The sequence below is a fragment of the Manacus vitellinus genome, unplaced genomic scaffold (assembly GCF_001715985.3).
Source record: "Manacus vitellinus isolate BGI_N305 unplaced genomic scaffold, ASM171598v3 scaffold_0_pilon, whole genome shotgun sequence".
Classification (NCBI taxonomy): Eukaryota; Metazoa; Chordata; class Aves; order Passeriformes; family Pipridae; genus Manacus; species Manacus vitellinus.
In genome coordinates, this window is record NW_021938789.1 from 49,207,055 (window position 1) to 49,225,770 (window position 18,716).

Here is an 18,716-nt window from a genome sequence, read left to right on the forward strand (position 1 = left end):
TGGGTTTGCAGGACGAGCTGGTGGGCAGCAACACATCGTCTGGGTAACATTCCTCCAGCAGCAGGCTTCCCTGTAGGAAGCCTTTGGCACAAGTTCAGAACATTTGAGGTCCAGAGCAAAAAGCCATCACTGTGGTCCTTGAGGACCCCTCAGACAGCTCGATGTCCAGCATGAAGCTCAGACTGGGGCAACAGCCCCAACTAACAAATAAGGGGTTATTCTGGTGACTGGGCATGTTGTGAAGTGCTTGTCTGTAGATGGGTCATGCACACATCCCCTCTTGCAACTGGGACAGTGGGATCACTTGAATCAAGAAGGCTATCTGCTGTTCACTCTATCCTCTTTCTTCACTGCAACCTTCCAGACACCACTGGGCAGGTCACCAGTGGAATCTTCCCTCTTAGTGTTAATTTCTTGAAACATGTATTTAAACCATTGGGTACACAGATGCTACGTTTCGTGCATTGTTTCTAGCAAAGTGAATGTGTGGCCCCAGCTAAAAACTGCATGGCTAAGCTAACTGGGACCAGTATTCATGGATTAGCCCTAATCTCCTCTTTGCCCCCTGTGCCTTCCCAGGCAGACATGCCTGTATACATAATTTCAATGGGAAGAGCATCCTTCAGACTACACTATCCTTCCTATTTGGATAAAGCTTCTACAGAACAGTGAAAGGAACTGTGTCAAGGGGACAACCTTTCTAATTGAAAACATGTCTGTCATCTTTAAAATAACAGCACTGAAAAACAGTCCAGGAATATGTGTGACAGATGCAATAGTGGACAGGCAGTGCTGATAGATGACTCCTGTGCTATCTATTACAGGGTATCTGGAGTGCCTTTGAAACTAGGAAAATATTTTATTCTGACAGAAGAACCCAGAGCACAATTAAAAATGCCTTTGATTTGAACTCAGTACATTTTCATTACAAACAGAGCTCAGACCTTATCTTATTATCACCAAATCAGATTCTTCACTCCTTCCTGACAATTTAGGTTTCACTACTGACACGATTTTCCTAAATCTTTTCATCATTTCCAAGTCTTGTCCAAGAAGCATGTTAAAACGTATTTAGCTCTAATGCAAAGCTATGCAGAACTTAGAAGTCCTTTTACTTTCATTTGAGCTGGACAGCATGTTAGCAATAGAATATATATGATAGCAATAGAATCTCTTACACAAACCAAGTAGACAGAAATTCCTTGGTTTCTTACTGCAAGAAGTATGATTTGGCTACAGAATACAAATGCTACCAAACCAATGAGTCCAGGAAAACATTGAATAGCTGGTAGGTGGTTAAAAACTCTTCTTTCTAGTTATGGGCAAATGAGTTACAGAAACAAGATATCCAGAACTGCTGAAATTTTCTACAAGTGTTGCTTTGTGGTGCTTCAATTTTCCCTTCACTCCTGGAAACAAGCTATGCTATTCCAGCAGCATTTTGAGGCAACATTTTAACTTCATTAAATACTGTCAGTTTTTACATATACATTCCAAGCACTTTTATACTGAGCTCTTCCTAGTTACCCTGCCACAGAGACACTGCCTACAGTGTGCTGAAGTGTAAACACCTTCATTGCTGATTTTTAAACATCTGGCATTTAAAATTGTGAAGTGATTGATGCAAAAGCTTCTTCAAGGTTATAGAGTTTCTGCTCACTCCCCACTTGCTGCCTTTTTTTTTTTCACATAATATCAATACCTGAGAGCCGCTGTGGGAGGTCAGTGTCATCCAAACCTGGTATTTTGGCCCTTGGTTTGGCTGTCAAAGAGGCAAAAATTACTGTGATTTAATGTTTGATGCATATGCTCTTGTAGGCAAAAATGGTAATAAATCAGCATTGATAAGAAGAGATACAATAGCTGTGTAGAGATCAACTTCATGGTTCAGTGGAAAGTGTGTCCAGTGTGTATATAAAATAATAATCTGAGCTATTTGTGTACTGTTTTCCATTGAGTTACTTTGTGTCAGTACTATCCCAAATATTTAAAACATCATCAGAAATGCCATGATCTTCATGACAGCACATGTAAACTAATTATCTCTGTTTTCTTAATTTTATGCCTCTAGGATTTTTTACCATAGCTAAGTGATTCAGAAACTTGTAATTAGGAGATGGTAAAATACAGTATGTAACAGCATAGCCACTTTGAACATTTCAAATCCTGTCAAATAATCAAAAACAGGTTTGTGTTCTGTGAAAGAGCAACACATGTGCTCTGTAACACTTTTCTAAATTCTCCTTCAATCAGTGTAGCAAACTTTGGTCCTACTCTTCTTTCTATAGAAATGACAAGCTGAAAATTAGGTAAAAACTTTCTAGGGCAAATCAACAAGGAGAAAAAAAAAAGCCACTGAGGGTATTTTTGTACTGAGCAGAAATTTTGCTGGTTTCCTCTCATGAGTCTCAGTAGTGCTCTCATTTAAGTACTTGTTGGGTTACTTCACTCACTCATGACATGCAAAGTTAGAAAACAGGTTTTCTGTTGCTGGACTGGCTCCACAAAAGTCTGCTACATCAAACCCAGGCTCTGTCTAGCCCTGCTTAGCTGTGATTCAGCTCCTGCTCTGTGTTGTCAGCAGTCAGGCTACAATACATTTGGTTAATGAGCATGTTTGTGTGCCAGTTGCAAGCATCGTGATTCAAGTTGGGCTCACACTGGCCCTTCCTTTTGTTCTGGTTTGTTTCCATTGCTGGGAATGCAGAAGGAAAAAGAAAAAAAAAAAACAACAACCAACCAAAAAAAAAAAAAAACCCACAAAAAAAAAAAAAAAAAAAAAAAAAAACCCACACCAAAACAACAACAACAACAAAAACCACAAAAAACAAAACAAAAACCACAAAACCTTGGCAGAAATTTTCCAAGATTTTCACCTCTTTTGAACTAAGTGGAAAATGAGGACAATGCTCAGCAGTGTTCGTAACTATAAATATCTTCTAAAGTGAAAGGTAGCTTAAAACTGCAACTAAGGTTTTGGCCTGAAAACTCCAAAGCCTGAGAACCAATTTTACTGACTTCTGTCTCAACAGTGCTTGAGATTCCAAACAAGAAACCAATGGTGTCAGTACTGAATAAAATCTCCTCCTTGTAGGATAGTTATTTACAGTGTTGAGTGAGAGTTGCTGTTTATAGTATCTATTTTCTGTCGTAGTATAGCAAAATCATGAGTAACTCTGCAGTAAATAGTGGTGGACCATCCCTGTGTTAGCTCCTAATGGGAAAATAAGGCTGTTCTTACAGTTCTCTTGTGACTGTTTTTTCTGTATACCTGTTAGCAATATTTTTTTTTTTTGCCTTTGCCTGGGAAAGTTCCTAGTTTTGATTCTTGGAGAAGCAAATATTGATTCAAGTAATTTGTTGCTAATGCAGGTCTTGCCTGGGTACTGGCTTGATGCTTCTGCTTTGGGAAGGTTTGCTGCAAATTTTAGCACTCACAATAAGAGTGTATGCATGTACTTAGTAGACTATAGATAATGGAGTCATTTAGGTTAGAAAACACTCTTAAGATCATAGAGTCCAACCATAAACATAGTATTTCCTAGTCCACCTCTAAACCATGAAAATGTTAGAATTAAGGACTGAACTGAATGGGTATGACTGGCATCAGGCTGAGATGAGTTTGAGGATAGTCATTAAAGTCTGTCAAATACTAATACTCAGTTCTTTTCCATAGCAGCCTTCCTTGTTTTCTTTGCCACAGTTCTGGGCAGCTTCATCAGCTTAATACTTCCCCTGGATGGTGAAGGAGGCCAGCAAATCTCCAAGGTCTGCAGAAAGTTGACAATTAGTCAGACCTAGAGAACTCAGTCTTTGCTTGACCAACAGAGACAATATTTCTAAGAGCATTTCAGGCTTCCCAGCATCTTGGTGCTAATATGACTCAGCCTGCACTAGAGAAACCATAAGTATTCCAGGAGTTTCACTGGCATTTTCTGCAAGTTTGAAATGCATTTGCTGTTTTTGTGTCAAAAGAGGAAACTACAGAGCACCCCTTAGCACAGCTGACAACAGAAAGGACTTTTGCAGGAGAGCAGCTGTGTTTTTAAAGCATTCCTGGAACCTTGCAGGCAGAAGATAAAAAGAGAAAGCAAACTGGATATAACTGTTGTGCTAGGCTGTACTTTTTCTTTAGACAATTTAAACCTTAATAAGTACTGTCCATTTAGACTGTGATGTAAACACAGTAGCATTGGCAGCTTTGGAAAAGACATAGTAAAGATGTAGCTAGAAGGTTAGCTCTTCAAAAATCACCACTTGCAGGATAATGGGCTTTTACTGCCTTCAGCTTGAGTATATTGCAATGACCATTATTTCATGATTGAGCTGAATAAGGCAGCTCTACTGCTGTACTTTAAAAGTTATATTTTACCCACCAGGAAAAGTAAAATGAAAAATCTTAATGTAAATCTAAATTTAGCACTGCATCTGTGGCAGCTGCTGCTGGATTATCTGAGAACAAATGGGACTAAACATTTTTGGTCAAAACAATGATTTATCACAAGGCAAATTTTCAAAGCCAGTTTGCAATCCATAGATTTATCTTTGGGATATCTTTTATACCACAAAAGGCGACAAACAATACAAAATAGGAATGATAGAGTTGTTTGGGTGTTTTTTAATGTGATTAAGCATGAACTTAAGCATATTAGAAGCTGATGAAACAAGGCAATTACTTCTTTCCCTTGAGTAAAGCTGCCCCTCACTTTTATAAATTGCTCAGTCAATCACAAATAAGTACTTTTTCAAATTTTGTTAAAGAGCTTTCTATTCATACTTTGTGAATTTTTTTTTTCCTTTCCTCTAGATGCAGTTCATACAGCCATTTACTGGTTGGGTGTGAAAGGTGAATCTGGAGTTCATCCAGACCAACCCCCAAGCTCAAAGTAGAGTCATCTAGAGCAGGTTTCTCAAGGCCATGACCAGTTGAGTTTTGAATATCTTCAATGAAGGAGATGTCGCAACCTCTCTGGGAAACCAGTGCCACTGTTTTACCACCCTCACAGGAAGGAAAAAATAGAATATGTTTAATTTTATGTTTGAATGGGATTTTGTGTACTTCCATTTGTAGCCATTGTCTCTTGTCCTGTCACTAGATAGCACTGAGAAGGGCTCAGTTTTCTCTATCCCTTCCCCCCATATCTGATATTTTTGCACATTGATGAGATCCTCCCTCAGCTGTCTCTTTACAAGGCTGTACTGTCCTAGTTCTCAGTTTCTCCTTGTATGACAGATGGTCCAGTCCCTTAATAATCTTCTGGCCCATTCTCTGGTTTCTCTCCATTAAATCCATATCTTCCTTGTATGAGGAGCCCAGGACTGGACTCAGCACTCCATGTGTGTCTCACGAGCACTAGAGGAAGTATCACTTTCTGCTGGCAATGCTCCTCCTAATGCCCCCCCAAGAAGCTGGTGGTCTTCCGTGTCACAAGGGTACAATGATAGCTTATGGTCAACTTGGTGTCCACCAGGATTGCCAAGTCCTTTGCTGTAAAAACAGTTGGCCTCCACAAGGTACTGAGATGTAGGGTTGTTGTTCCCCAGATGCAGGAGTTTGCAGTTGGCCTTGTTGAACTGCATGAGGTTTAGGTCAGCCCATTTCTCCTGGCTTTCTCTTCTCACCTGTTCAGGTCCCCCTGGATGGCAGCACAGCCCCCCTGAGTATCAGCCACTCCTCTCAGTTTTGTGTCATCAGCAAACTGGCTGAGGGTAGACTCCACCCTGTCATCAAAATCATTAATGAAGATGTCTAACAGTACTGACATCAGCATACTCTCCTTGGGTACACTACTAGTGAATGGTCTCCAGTTGTGGTCATGCCACAACTGGATTTCATGATCATGACTCCGAGTCTGGCAGTTCAGACAGTTTTCAATCTACTGTCCATTTATTTAACTTGTACTTCATCAGCTTGTCTAAGAGGATGTTATGGGAAATAGAATTGAAAGCCTACTACAGTCCACTGAACAAATAAACAACATCCTTTTCTTTCCCCTCACCAGTCATCTCATTATTATCAGGTTGGTCAGGCTTGACCCTTCAGAAATCCTGCTGACTACTCTATCATCTTGTCCTTTGTGTGTTTAGAAATTACTTCCTCTATCACCTTCCTGGGGATCAAAGTGAGGGATACTAGCTTGTACTTCGGATCCTCTTTCTTGTCCTTCTTGAAGACAGAAGTGTCCTTTTTTCCATCGTCAGAAATCTCCCCTGAGCAACACAACCAAAGATCACCAAGACTGGCCCCAGTCTTGTGCTACCTGCTAGCTCATTCAGCACTTGTGGGTGCATCCCATCAGAGCCCATGGAATTAATGTATGTCCAATTTGTTTAAATATCCTCGAACCTGCTCCTTTCCCACCAAGGCTGTGTCTTCCTTGCTCCAGTTTTGCAGGTGTCAGGGACCTTGGATTGCTTAAGGGTGGTCTTAACTGTGAAGACTGAGACAAAAGAGACTCTCTGTACCTCAGGCTCCCATGTGTACTTTGTCACCAGGTCCTCTTCCCCTTGCTAAATTATGTTGCCAAGTGATATCCCTCCTGCAGGCTTATTTTTTTTGAAAGAAAACATGTAGAGTAATCCCATGAATATCACTTGAGCAATTTGTATTGTCATTCAGCTGTTGTGCAGCAGTACAGCAAAGCATGTGAATTATCCTTTTGCTGTCAATAGCATTGCTCATGTGTCCAAAATTAAGCACGTATTTAAAAGCTTTGGGAAATGGGCCTTTAATTTCCATCAATGTGAAATGCTTGAAACACAATCTGCTGCTATTTAAATCTTGCCTGAGACATCTACAGAGTACAAAATTGTACACATTCAAAGATCAATTTAAAGAATTGCTGCTAGCAAAGGAAAATGATAGAAAATAATGGTGATTATTAAGGTGGACTGGGAGCTGGACCAGACTGCTGTTCTCATACTTGGTATGTGTTTTGCAGAGCTGGATGTGTGTGTTTGGATGCATTTGGAAAAGGGCTGTATATAGCCTGAAACATGGATCTCAAAACACATAAGACTTAAGATATGTAGGAAAACTTAGACTCATCACGGCTCTGAGCACCTCTTTTCCACAGATAAGGAGTTGCCTCTCCTATGAGCACTGATACTTTTAGCTATAGAAATTCCAGTCTTGGTTTTATGGGACCTCAGATGTTTTCCACAAAGCTTGGTAACATAAAGCACACTACTGAGTGTCTTGCTGAGTCAGCCAGTTCAGCATCCTTGGGGACACTTTGCTGTGTGTATTGGCCCATTTCTTTGTCAGCATCTCTGCTAGGATGCATGGATCTTGATTGTAATGCGAACTTTGTACAGGGTACAAAAGGAGTTAGCCAGTTCCTCTAAATGTGACTGATCTGGAGTCAGAAATTAGTGGTTTCAACTTTGTCATACTGATGATGTAATTTAATTTTTTGAGGTGGAGGAGTTGCCTTTCTAAATTGTTTCCGGTAAGAACTGTGTCTTTGCACTGCCTCTGCCCCACTGGGAACCATAGCTTTTGACTAATCTGCTACTTTGAGACTAATAACCGTCAATTATTGTAATGATCACAAGTCCCTATTCTGAAAAGCAGCAGAGCAGCTACCATGTGCCAACAGGGTAATCAGTGCTGGCTTTTGAGAACAGCTTTTCCCAAGAGGTTATAGAGATGACAGCCTGACCTCAAGTTGTTAAGGGCTCTCATGTAAAACTGAGAGATTAGTTTGATTTAAATTAGCACTGCCAGATTCCAACCTGGCTGTTTGCACCCTTCGTCCTGAAATTATCTCTCAAGTCTCAGTGAGACTTGGTGTAACGAGGTTCTTTGCCACTTACAATCACTCTGCTATCTTCTTCTGTCTTCTCTCTGGAGGAGGGCTGTGTTGACACACAGAAGAGTGGCTGCACTGAGGTTGAACATAAACTTACATAAAAATGCAGGTTTTAAATTTTTGCAAGTGTCTCAAGGTTCCTTGAGATGAAGAACATGAGGAATACACAAGCATTTAACATTGTTCATCTATGGATAACTTTTACTTGATTAGCATATGCATTAATAGTGCTATCAATAGCACCATCTACTGCCTTCAGGATAGCAGGACACAAGATCTGTGTTATAATTTATAGCAGAGATGACTAGCGAAATGAAAAGAGGGCACCTAAAGAGGTTTTTCTCCTCACCTCCCAGCAGCAGCAATGCTGGAGAGCCACTGCATCCACCTCTGTTCTCACTGCAAGCAATCTGTTCAGAGTCTGTATGGCAAATCTCTTGTCAGTGCTCTGCACATCTGTTTCAAAGCTATTGGGGCCCTCTTTTCAGATGCATGTCACCAAAGCATCCCATATGAGTTTGTAACAAATACCAGGCATATTCTTTCTTCCAGCACTTTGCCTAGTCTTCTCCACATGCCTTTGTTAGTCCTTATGCCAATCTGGGGGCCAGTATCACCTTCTCTTCCTTGTTGCCAATCCACTGCATCTGCCTCTTTGCAAAACCATCAAAACATGATTTCCTTTCTTCCCCTGACATCAAGATATGGGCCGTGGATCTTCTGAACCTGGGTCTAAGTCAGGCAAGGTAATACAGATGAAGAGACATAGATCTCTTCAAGCATGTAACCTCTTGATCAGCTGACCCAAACTATAATCATGAGCTGATAAAAGCCATTGTGCATTTTATTAACCATACAATTTACATGTTTAAATAGGAGGCTATAACAATCCACACTTTGAAGAGCTGCCTGAACATCCTGCCTGCCAATATGCCTACTAGGCAACCTGTAATTTCTTTTCCCCTCCCAGGGTTCCATAAGACTTTGGACCCCCTGGCTCTGCAGAGTCACAATCCCTTATCTAGTTCAAGAAAAGGCAGTTTTATCCTGAAATGAGTATTATGAAGGTCCATGGATGCTCCAGCCCCAGCCCCAAATTTTGGAAAGCAACCACCTTATTATTCACTCTAGCTTTACCCTCATGCTAAAAGGAACAAACTTTTCTTGTTCCTCTGTTTGGCCTTTTTTGTTGTTCCAGGACAGGATGTTTCACTTATAAATCTAATTTTTTTTAAAGAGAATATCAATTTCTCATGCTGCTGCTAGTTGCTCTCCAGCATTCACAGAGCCACTGCTCTGGTCCAGGAAACTGAAAGATTTTAAAAAAAAAATCATAGGCAAGGAAACAGAATAATCACAAGTGGCCAGCATCGACATGGGAATGAGTACCAGGAAAAAAGCAGTTGTTTCCAGTACTGCAGAGCCAAGGACACCTGAGGTATGGACATGGATTTTAAGGGGGAGACACTGGTGTCCACAAAGGAGTAAGCCTACAGGCCTACCAACCCTGCAGGAAGCATGAAAATTACCTATTTCCTCTACCTCAGCCAAGCATAGGAACTTAATGTCTCTAGGACTCTCTAGACTCTGGCAGAAACAAATGACTGGGTTCAGCAGCAACTGTGGTTAGAGCAAGGGCTGGGATGGGATGAACAGAGGGATTGTTCCCTTGTGTTCCTCTGACTGAATCTTCTGCAGGAAATATGCCAGCCTGATTGTCCAGCACAAGGCTTAGGGTGAGATACTCAGTAACAGAAATGAAAACACTGCTCATGTGGTAAATTGCCACGGCGTTCTCTGAAGAAAAACACTGTATGATTGTGTCATTAAGGGCTGTATATTGATGCATCTGCCTTTGGGGTCAAGTTAAAGCTGTACAGACAGCCCGTGTTACAGTTCCTCCTCAGTTCTGAGTGATGCAGATTAAACAGTGTTCTTTTGCAGTAGAATTTGGGGGTGTTGTATAAATGTATGCCACAAGGAAGTCAGTAAGTGACAGCAGTTTAAAGATCTGCTCAACAGAAAAGTAAAAGAAGAAAAAGCAAATTGAAGCAAAACCACCAAACAGTTGAAGAACATACCAGTTCTGTCTGGATTTAAAGATTAGACATAGATAATATCAAACAGGAGGAAAAAAAATCAGGTGCTTACAAGACACTCAGCACCATGTCTGAATATAAATTATGAAGCTGACTTAAAAACTGAGGTGCTTCTGTTGGCTGTTACTAACTGTAGTAACAGTCAGATGGGGTAGCAGTGATGGTGTGAACAAGCACCTTAGTCCTCAGGTGTTCTACTTGTGCTCCTCAGTTAATTGGTTAACCTATGATTCAACATGTCCAAACCACTGACAAGTGCTTGTGAAGTATTTCAGCACCGCTAAAGCACTTGGGCATTCACTGCAGGCAACAGGAGGAAATTTTGCCATTGAGTAGCTCCTGGGCTGGGCAAGACCTCATCTCCCCTGCTTCCCTGTGCTGCACCATCCTTTCCTCCCCATTGGCATACAGAGGGTATTCTTCAGGTCAGTACCTTTCTCCAGTCCCCCTGCTGCTGTCTTCTGAGGTCCTTAATCACAAATGCATCTAATTGGAGTTATTCTGGGACTTGTTATCCTTCGTGTCATTATTTTGACTTCTCATGAATCAGGGTGGCTTGATAAAGGGGATTTCCTCCCTGTGGCCCTGAGCTGGCAGGCAGAGCCCTGGTGCTGCTCTCCTCAGGAGAGCGTTTTCTTTCAGTGCCCTGATGGGTGCCTGTTTCTGTCCATTGCCAACCTCTGTAAAAAGCAATTGACAGCAAAGCTCAGCTTGGATTGCTGCAAGGCAAACTCCAGGCCCCTTCTTCACCTGTGCTACTGGACAGGTGAAAATGTCATCAGTCCATTGGCAATGATCTGTTGGTTTTCTCTGAGATCCCTGTGCTGATACTTAAGAGTGACCTTTTTTTGCATACGACTCAGAATAGTGGGAAAGGAAGAAGTTGCTTGGGTAGGGAAAGAATAGAAAATGGATTGGGCAAACAGATGAGGTTGAATGGATGTGTGCCATCATGTGTTGTGTTCTGTAATCCAGAGTGAAAGCAATTATTAGCAAGTACTCACAGCAGGACATGAGTTATGAAAATTACCTTGTTGCTGTTTTCTCCTCTTCTGAATCCTGACTCTACTCTAAGGCATCTCATGAAGACCGATCCCAAGAGGTTGAGTGCACAGAGGTGTCCTTCAGTGAGTAGTGCACATCAATGCTGTATTCCTGTGCTGTTATGTACCTCTGTATGCTGTGTACTTCTGGGAGCAGAATTCCTTGGAGAATCTAAACTCCCTTGTAATTCCAGCACTGTCTTTGAAAATTTCTCTAATGCTACAAACAAGGGTACTCTTTGCTAACTCAGAGTGCTGAGTCAAAATGTCAGAAGGGCATTTGTGGTCCTGTCTTTGACTGCCCATGGTTTTGGGGTGTCCTTGATGATAAGCATCCCCTGGGGGACCAGAGCCACGGGTGTCTATTGTTTTGGGTATTCACAGGGCATACTCTTTCCTTACTGTTTGCCCCCCCAAGTTGCAAATGAAGCATAGGGAGGCCTTGCCAGAGGGGCACTGCAGGATCCATCTATATCTTCACTGTGAAATGGGGATTGTGCTCCTTTCCTGTCATGGTGAATATAACTATTCAAGGAAACTGGACTTTATAATTGTTTCATCTACATGCAAGCTATGTTGTTTTCACTGACCTTCCCTGTTGCCTGTATGACCCTTACTACCCCTATGGTCTGTGAAATATAAACACAATTATCTGTGCATGCAGACTTTCCCATTTCCACTCAGGACAGGTACAGCAAGTGGCAGTGATCCCCACTGCTTTATGTTCCCTTTTATAGGCAAGGGTGCTGTGACTCCAAATCATTACTGTGTGGGAGAGACACAGTAAAAATTACCTTACAGCCTCCGAGCTGGCAAAGGCACCAAATCAGTTGTCAGCTATAGCAGGAAAAGAAGGTTATGGGAAAAATAAAACAAAACAAAAAAAAACCAACCCAAGAGTAAATCAGAGCAATCAGTCATGTCTGAGTGAGATCTGTGCACATCCTTTTTTTTTTGGCCAGGGTGGAGGAGAGCTGCTGTCTCCACTGCTTCCCCACAGAAACTCCCAAGCATGGAGAATCCTCTTTCTTTCTGCAGCAGGGAGCATATTGTGTATGTGTATATGCATGCGGGCATGGGGTTTTTTTTGACTAGCTGACACTGCAAAGAAGCTGGGTTACAAACCAAAATTATGCATTGTACTTGGAACTCCTGAGCTGTGGGCAGTGTGAGATCATGAAATGAATGTGGCTAAGCATCCCCTGTGCATCTTGCTGATAATCAAGCTTTTAAAAAGCTTTGTGAAAGAGCTGAGCTGAATTCTCTAACTCAAGCTTGTTGAATGGCATTTCCCAATACACTTGTAGGTGGCAAAAATGTGGAAAACCTGACAAAGGATTAATCTTCTCCAGGAAGAAAATTTGTTATTCCAGATGTATAAGATATACAGAGCTCTGCATGAGTCACAGGATGAGTGAGCAAGCAAGTAGGAGAGAAGGGTTCTGCTGCAGTGGATAAAACTTGATTTCTTCTTAAATAGAACAATTTTGTATTGGAATCTTTAAAATAAATCCAAGCTCTTCAATCCCATTTTTTCTCCTCTTGGAATGGAATTTTTCAAATATTTACATGGTGTTTTTTATTGTGGCCCGTGTTCCTGACATCTATACAACCCATGGCTAGTTAACTGAAAATGATAATTTATTGTTATTTATTATTTTACCCTTTCATTCAGCAGTATTCTGTTAAGACATTTTGCACTGCAAAGTTGTGTTTGAGTTTTCTATGGTCACATTCATCACACGGTTTACATCTTTGCAGCGCTCCCTTCTCCAGCCTAGCCACTGTCTGAATGTGTCAGAGTCACTCACTGCCCTCTCCTCTCCCAGACAGCCCATGGAAAGGCGAGATGGCAGAAGCTGGACGAACTCTCTACTTCCCTTGCCTGGTCATCCTTTATTTGTCTATCTCACCAAGGGTCTTTGACACTGAAGAAACAAGGAATGGAGGCTATTGCCCAAGGGGTTTGCATCTAAGCAGATGTTAGAGCTGGGGCTTCTTGAAAATTTCCAGATGAACGACTTCTCAGTGGAAAACAGCTTATTGACTAAATGAGCATGTTTGTGGAATGTGTCTGCTTCCCATGGATAAGTCTCTTTGGCTGAAAAAGGGAAAGTCCCAAACTCAAAAAGATTTCAGTTTTGAAACTCAGTTTCTGTAAAACAGTGTGACCCAGAATTGCCATGTCATGTGGCTTTCCCTATCAAGCCTGCCCTTGGACCACACATGGGGAAAAAAATTTACTGGGTCCCTGGAACTGCTTCCTGCTGCAACAATGTTCCCGTCACATAATCCAGTATCAGACCATTTAGGTTTCTGGCCTTTACTCCTCCATACAAAAGGCTACTCCAGCACTTGACCAGGTTTTAAATATTTGTATTCTACCCTAAAATTATTCACAAGCCACAGAAGCCAGTTTGACTTTTTCCAAATTTGTTCCATACATTACAACTCTCTCCTCTCTCTGGTGTCTCCTATACTGTAGCAGCAAGCAATCATATTTGTTTCCAGTCTTTGTTTTCCAACATTAAGCTGAATTTTCTCCTCTCTATTTGATCCTGCTAGTTCTTTTCCGCACTTGTCTTCATTTAAATTAACCTCTTATGAAGCAGGACTGAACACAGTACTGCAGGTGAGCTTATGCCAATACCTCAAATAGCAGAACTGATTCTTTGATTCAGCTGGAAACACACCACATCACAGATCCTAGTATTTTCATCACAGTTCATTATCAGGCTACAGCTAAAGCAGATCTTGGCCTTTCCACTAAAGAAAAGGGTAGGAGCAGGGATCATCTGGCCAGAATGTCAGTGTGCTGTGGTGGGGCAATTTCTGACTTGAAATAATAGTTTTTCAGCCAAAATGGTGTGTGCTAACATTTTACAAAAAAAAAAAATCTGAAGAAAAATTTTTTTTTCCTGCTAAGACTCTGCTGAGCTCTAGATCTCTCCTTGGTACTAGCTTTCAGGATGCTGAACAAACAGTAAAGAAGTCTGTAAAACCCAGACAAAGACAAATTTATAAAATCTGTTGTGACTGAGTTTTGCTTGGCTTCAGGATGCACAATTTCCAACCAAAACAGGTTTGTTTACAGGTTGCTTTCTGAAGACCATTTGAGCTGGCTTCAGCTGGGATTGCCGACTTTTATGGTAAATCAACTTGTCAAATGCCATTCACTCACATAGTGATTATTTTACACACTTGGTAAATGCCTGATAAATTAAAAATATAACTAAAAAAACTTGTAGGGCAATGACAGCAACCACAAGATCTTCCTTCTTATCCTCTGCAGAGCATCTGGGGGGCCACAATATGGCCTCAGAGATTTAACACACAGGATGACGTTTGCTCTCCTCATGGGCAATGACAAACCCCTCATAGACCAGAGATTCCTAAAGCAGAGTCAGATTAAATGCAAGTGTTATATGTTTGCACCACAGAGCTTAAGTGGAAGTTCCCTCATGAGTGGATTGTCTCTAGTGTCCAAATCCTGTCATGTAGGCTTCTCTACTCATACAAATTAATGGGCAGGATCCTTTCCCTGCATCAGATGTGGCTCTCTCCAGTCTGGTACTCAGAGCCTTTATTTGTTATTTACACAGACTTGTATTGTCAAGGCAACAAAATACTAAATGTAGAGAAGTTTTATTTAGGCCCAGCCTACATATTTCTCTTCTGTTGATCACAGTTCATTTTACCCTGCAATAAGGGACGTGTGATTTCTGTTACCTGTGAGATTGGGCTCACACACATAAAAAAAGAAATTTCCAGGAGGAAAAAAATTAACCTGGTCTGCTGCATGTAGTTGGTCACTGAAAGATGAACGTTTTTGATATGTAATATTGGAGATATTTCCTTCACCAAAATATGATAGCAAAAAAAAAAAAGCAAAAACATTTATTGTCCTCAAACTTTTTTCTTTTCCTTCCTATTTATCTCCCTGGGGAATCCTGGAAACTCTTGCCTACTTTCTGACAATTGCCTGGAGTGACTGGAACTCTTGAAATAGGAGCATCGCAAACACTGGGCTGTGTTGCAACCTTTTCTCAAAGTTTAGCCCAGATTCAAGAGCTTGGATCCTCTTTTCAATTGACTTAAGCCTAAATCTTAGGCTAAGGCTGCCTCATTACCATGTGTTAGCTGAGCTCACACAATGTTGTCCAGTTCACAGCCAGATTCCAGTGGGGTCTCAATCTGCCTAAATCTAAGGTTCTGGACTGCTTTGGGTACAGAGAAGTAGCCAGACATAGAGGCTGGATTGTGCTGGTGTTCTAGGCTGGGAACACAGGCTGAAATTTTTGAGGGTTTTTGCATAGGATAGATATCCCATTAATATCCTTAGAAGTGTGTCTGAACATCTTTGGAATTGTGTAGACATCCCACTAATATCCTCAGAATTGTGTCTGAACAGCAGCACAAGCTCCCACACTCTTGTCCCATGGGGATTCTAGATATCTTTAAGCATGCTGCAGTCCTGCCAGCTGCTGCCTGGATTTGCCTGGTTTTAAAAATGTGTGCAGGTTTCACCAAGCATAATTTTTAAAACCATGTAGCTCACTGTGGGATAGAATAAAAATGCTATTCTCTTTTCTTTTACAGATGTTGTTCTTTAACAATTTAATTGCTAAGGTTGACTGACAACCCGAGGTGGGGGCTGAGATGGGAAGAGAAAGAAGGGATGAACATTTCTTATTTGCTTGTAAAGCTCGTTACTATTCTCACAGGGTTTCCAACGAAGTCTTTTTATTCTACTGTAGGCTTGTTATGTTTTTTGGCACTCTGATCTTCCCGTGTCTCCATATTTCAACTGCTTCCTGTGTTTCTGAGTTCATTATAAAATGCCTTAGTAGCTGATATTGGGTAAAAAACACAACTATAACTTTTGGAACACAGCATGCTGCTCTTCCTTGCTCTAAGTTGGAGGACCACATACATCACCCAGCCTAAGCACTAACCACACTGAAATATGTCTGTCTCAGAAGTGGGGTAGGTGTATTAAAATGTGTGTGCTCAAAGTCAGACACCCACAAACAATGAGCATATTGAGCCTGGCAGGGCAGCACTGTGTCCACGGTACAGTTCTTCTGGCAGTGCTTTTCTGGTTTTCTTGCTTGGTTTTAACTAATAGATCTGATCCAAAACTTACCAGTAGTCCATGAAATTAAATGAAATTTAGGTTTCCCCTGGTAAGATGGGATTGAACTATGGCAAGCAGATTTCTTTAATTGGTTGGCACAATGCTGGGATGGAGACACTTTCTACACCAAGCAAAACTCTTTGGAATGCAGTTTTGCTGAGATTTTAGCAAGAGGACATGCCTTATGCATCCCTGCTGCTTGGTTCGTTGTGAAACTGCGGATTACCCTCGGCCACAAAGTGTAATTTCCTTTTGCTGCCTTGCACCCATCCCCTTTTGCCACAAGATGGAGATGTAAGCCCGAGTTTAGGCCAGGTATGAAAATGCTGTTTTTCCTCCAGGAATGAATCTCTATGATCCTTGCCCACTCAGGGACCTCCTTTTATTGCTATTGTTTGGAGCCTGCATACTGGCAAGATACATTAATTTTTAAATAATTTGCTATTATTGAAGGATGTTTGGGTCTGAAAAAAGAATGCTTCTTAGCTTTGTTGAAATTAAAACATCTCTGTAATGTAGTTTGCCACAAACCATTTGAGCTGCTTGCAATTCCATGTCTAATTTTAAAACATTGCAGCAACAGTAAGAGGCAAACCTCTCTCTAAAAATACCTGTGTGTCACTAAGTAGAGATTAGTGTGCTGATGATTAGTCAGACAATAGCTGACTATTGATTTAGTCAACTAAATCATTTCTACACTTACACAACCTGCTTTATTTTTGGTTTTTAACTTCAAGAGTCATCAAATACCCACAAAGGTTCTGTCCCAATTGGCCAAGGGAAGAAATTCAGGCTAAAACATGGCCCGGGCAGGTCCTTGCCCTGCAGATCTGATGTTTAGCTGGCAGTGGTGGTAGCTTGGCTGAAATGATTAACAGGCTCCATTTCATAACACAGCAATGGACAGCCTCTGAAAGGTTTTGGTAGAAAATACATCACACACATATTTATTTTCTGTAAGTTACTGTAGTGAAGCCTCCCATTCCTTCTGAGCTAAAGGCAAGTGTTTAGCAGGCTCAGCCCTTCATTTAGCCAGCATTTACTTAGGCCTTGCACACATATAGGGGTGATGAAAGGGGCCTGAGCACACAAAATCCCATCTTTCATCATCCATGTTATGAGGTGATACATCCTTTCATCACCAGTTTGGGACAACTGCTGTCTTTGTGAATAGCTGTAATCGCTCTCACTGGTTTGCTCCAGGATGTGGGAGGCCTAGAGAGACCAAACACTGCAGCACTTAGATGAAATTTGTGTTTAGAGTTACCTGGAGGGGAAGGAAGGCAAAATAGGTGAGTGAGGAGAGGAAGAAAATGAAACTTCAAGTATCAGAAATCATAAACCTTAAAAAAAATATCTCTCCTACCCTGAAACTGTTATATCAAAATGTAGGTTCTGGACATTTTTCATTGTTGACCTACAATAAAAAATAATTTATTTATAAATCCTTTCTCCTATTTATCACCACTGATTATTTCTGTGCTTTCTTTTGCAGTGCTGTTTATATGATGAAGTACTTGTCATTCAGAGTGTTCTGTTTTCAGAGGAGTCACATGTAGTAATGAATGCCATCAAAAAATATTGACTTTTTCTAAAGGAAATTTTGCATTAATAAAATGGGTTGTCATAGATAATGTTGAGCAGCAGAACATTATTCAAGGGCTGGTAAAACTCAAAATTGTGTTTCAAGAACAACAATTTGGTTTTTTACTTTGGAATCGTAACTTTCATATAAGATTTCTCTTTCTCCTGCATCCTCCCCTGCCTTGAAGGGCAAAGGTGCTGTGAAGACATTAAAAATTCAACCTGCCATTTCTGTAGGGTTTACATTGGAAAAGAGTCACACAACAAATCCCTGCTCCATCTTTCAGTAAAAGAGCGCTCAAAAATGCTGGTTTAATTTTCTGTCCTCCATCTTCTGCCCAGTGGATTTTGGTGTTTCTTCATTTGGACAACACAATGAAGGGAAAATGAGATAGTTTCTAGTCCCTTCGCTGTCTGATTTTCAGGTGGAAATGCAAGGTAGACACGTATTTTTTCACAAAAGCAACAAAACCCTCCAAAATTAATACTAGTTTTACATATTTAAGATGTTTAATCCACTTACAAGAACAACATCCTGGGGAAAGTCATCCTTATTCTGACTCCAAAACCCAGTGTAATTTGGTCTAGTGCCACTGAAGGGCAGGCATTATCATTAAGAAGCAACGGTCCACAGAAAACTGATCAAATTGCAGCTGCCAGGTGAGAAGGCACATTTTGCCTGGCAGAGTTAGTTTGTTTGAGTATTTGTTTATTTTGTGTCCTCCAGCACTGGTTACCCAGGAGACCAGGATACAGGACCGTGCTGCTAGCCCCAACTACTGGCAGGCTGAGCCTAAGTGCTGGTGTGTCTTTGCTCCCCTCTTTCTTTGCAACAAAGGCGTAGGCTGCATTACAGAGAAGTAAAATCCTCAGGAGCAGTCTGGCTGTCAGACAGCTTGCATTGCATTTAGGTAGAAATTGTGTAACATGCTTTATGCTTTTACTCTTCCACATAAGTTTAACAACATGGTGGTTTTTACTATGGCTTCATGAAGGGATAGCAATTTGCCCAGGCAAAAATTGATTGCTTTGTTGTAGT

The 18,716-nt window shown here is 41.1% G+C and overlaps 1 protein-coding gene across 4 annotated transcripts in view; it reads left to right on the forward strand.

The window, feature by feature from the left end:
- Positions 1 to 9,463: 9,463 nt before the first annotated feature.
- The window catches only part of FAM13A (family with sequence similarity 13 member A), a 139,998-nt gene continuing 130,745 nt past the window's right edge, over positions 9,464 to 18,716 (forward strand). For all 4 annotated transcript variants that reach the window (XM_018072979.1, XM_029960830.1, XM_029960838.1 and 1 more), the window contains exon 1: positions 9,464 to 9,550. The gene's annotated coding sequence lies outside the window, so the exon portion shown is untranslated. The remainder of the gene's footprint in view (positions 9,551 to 18,716) is intronic.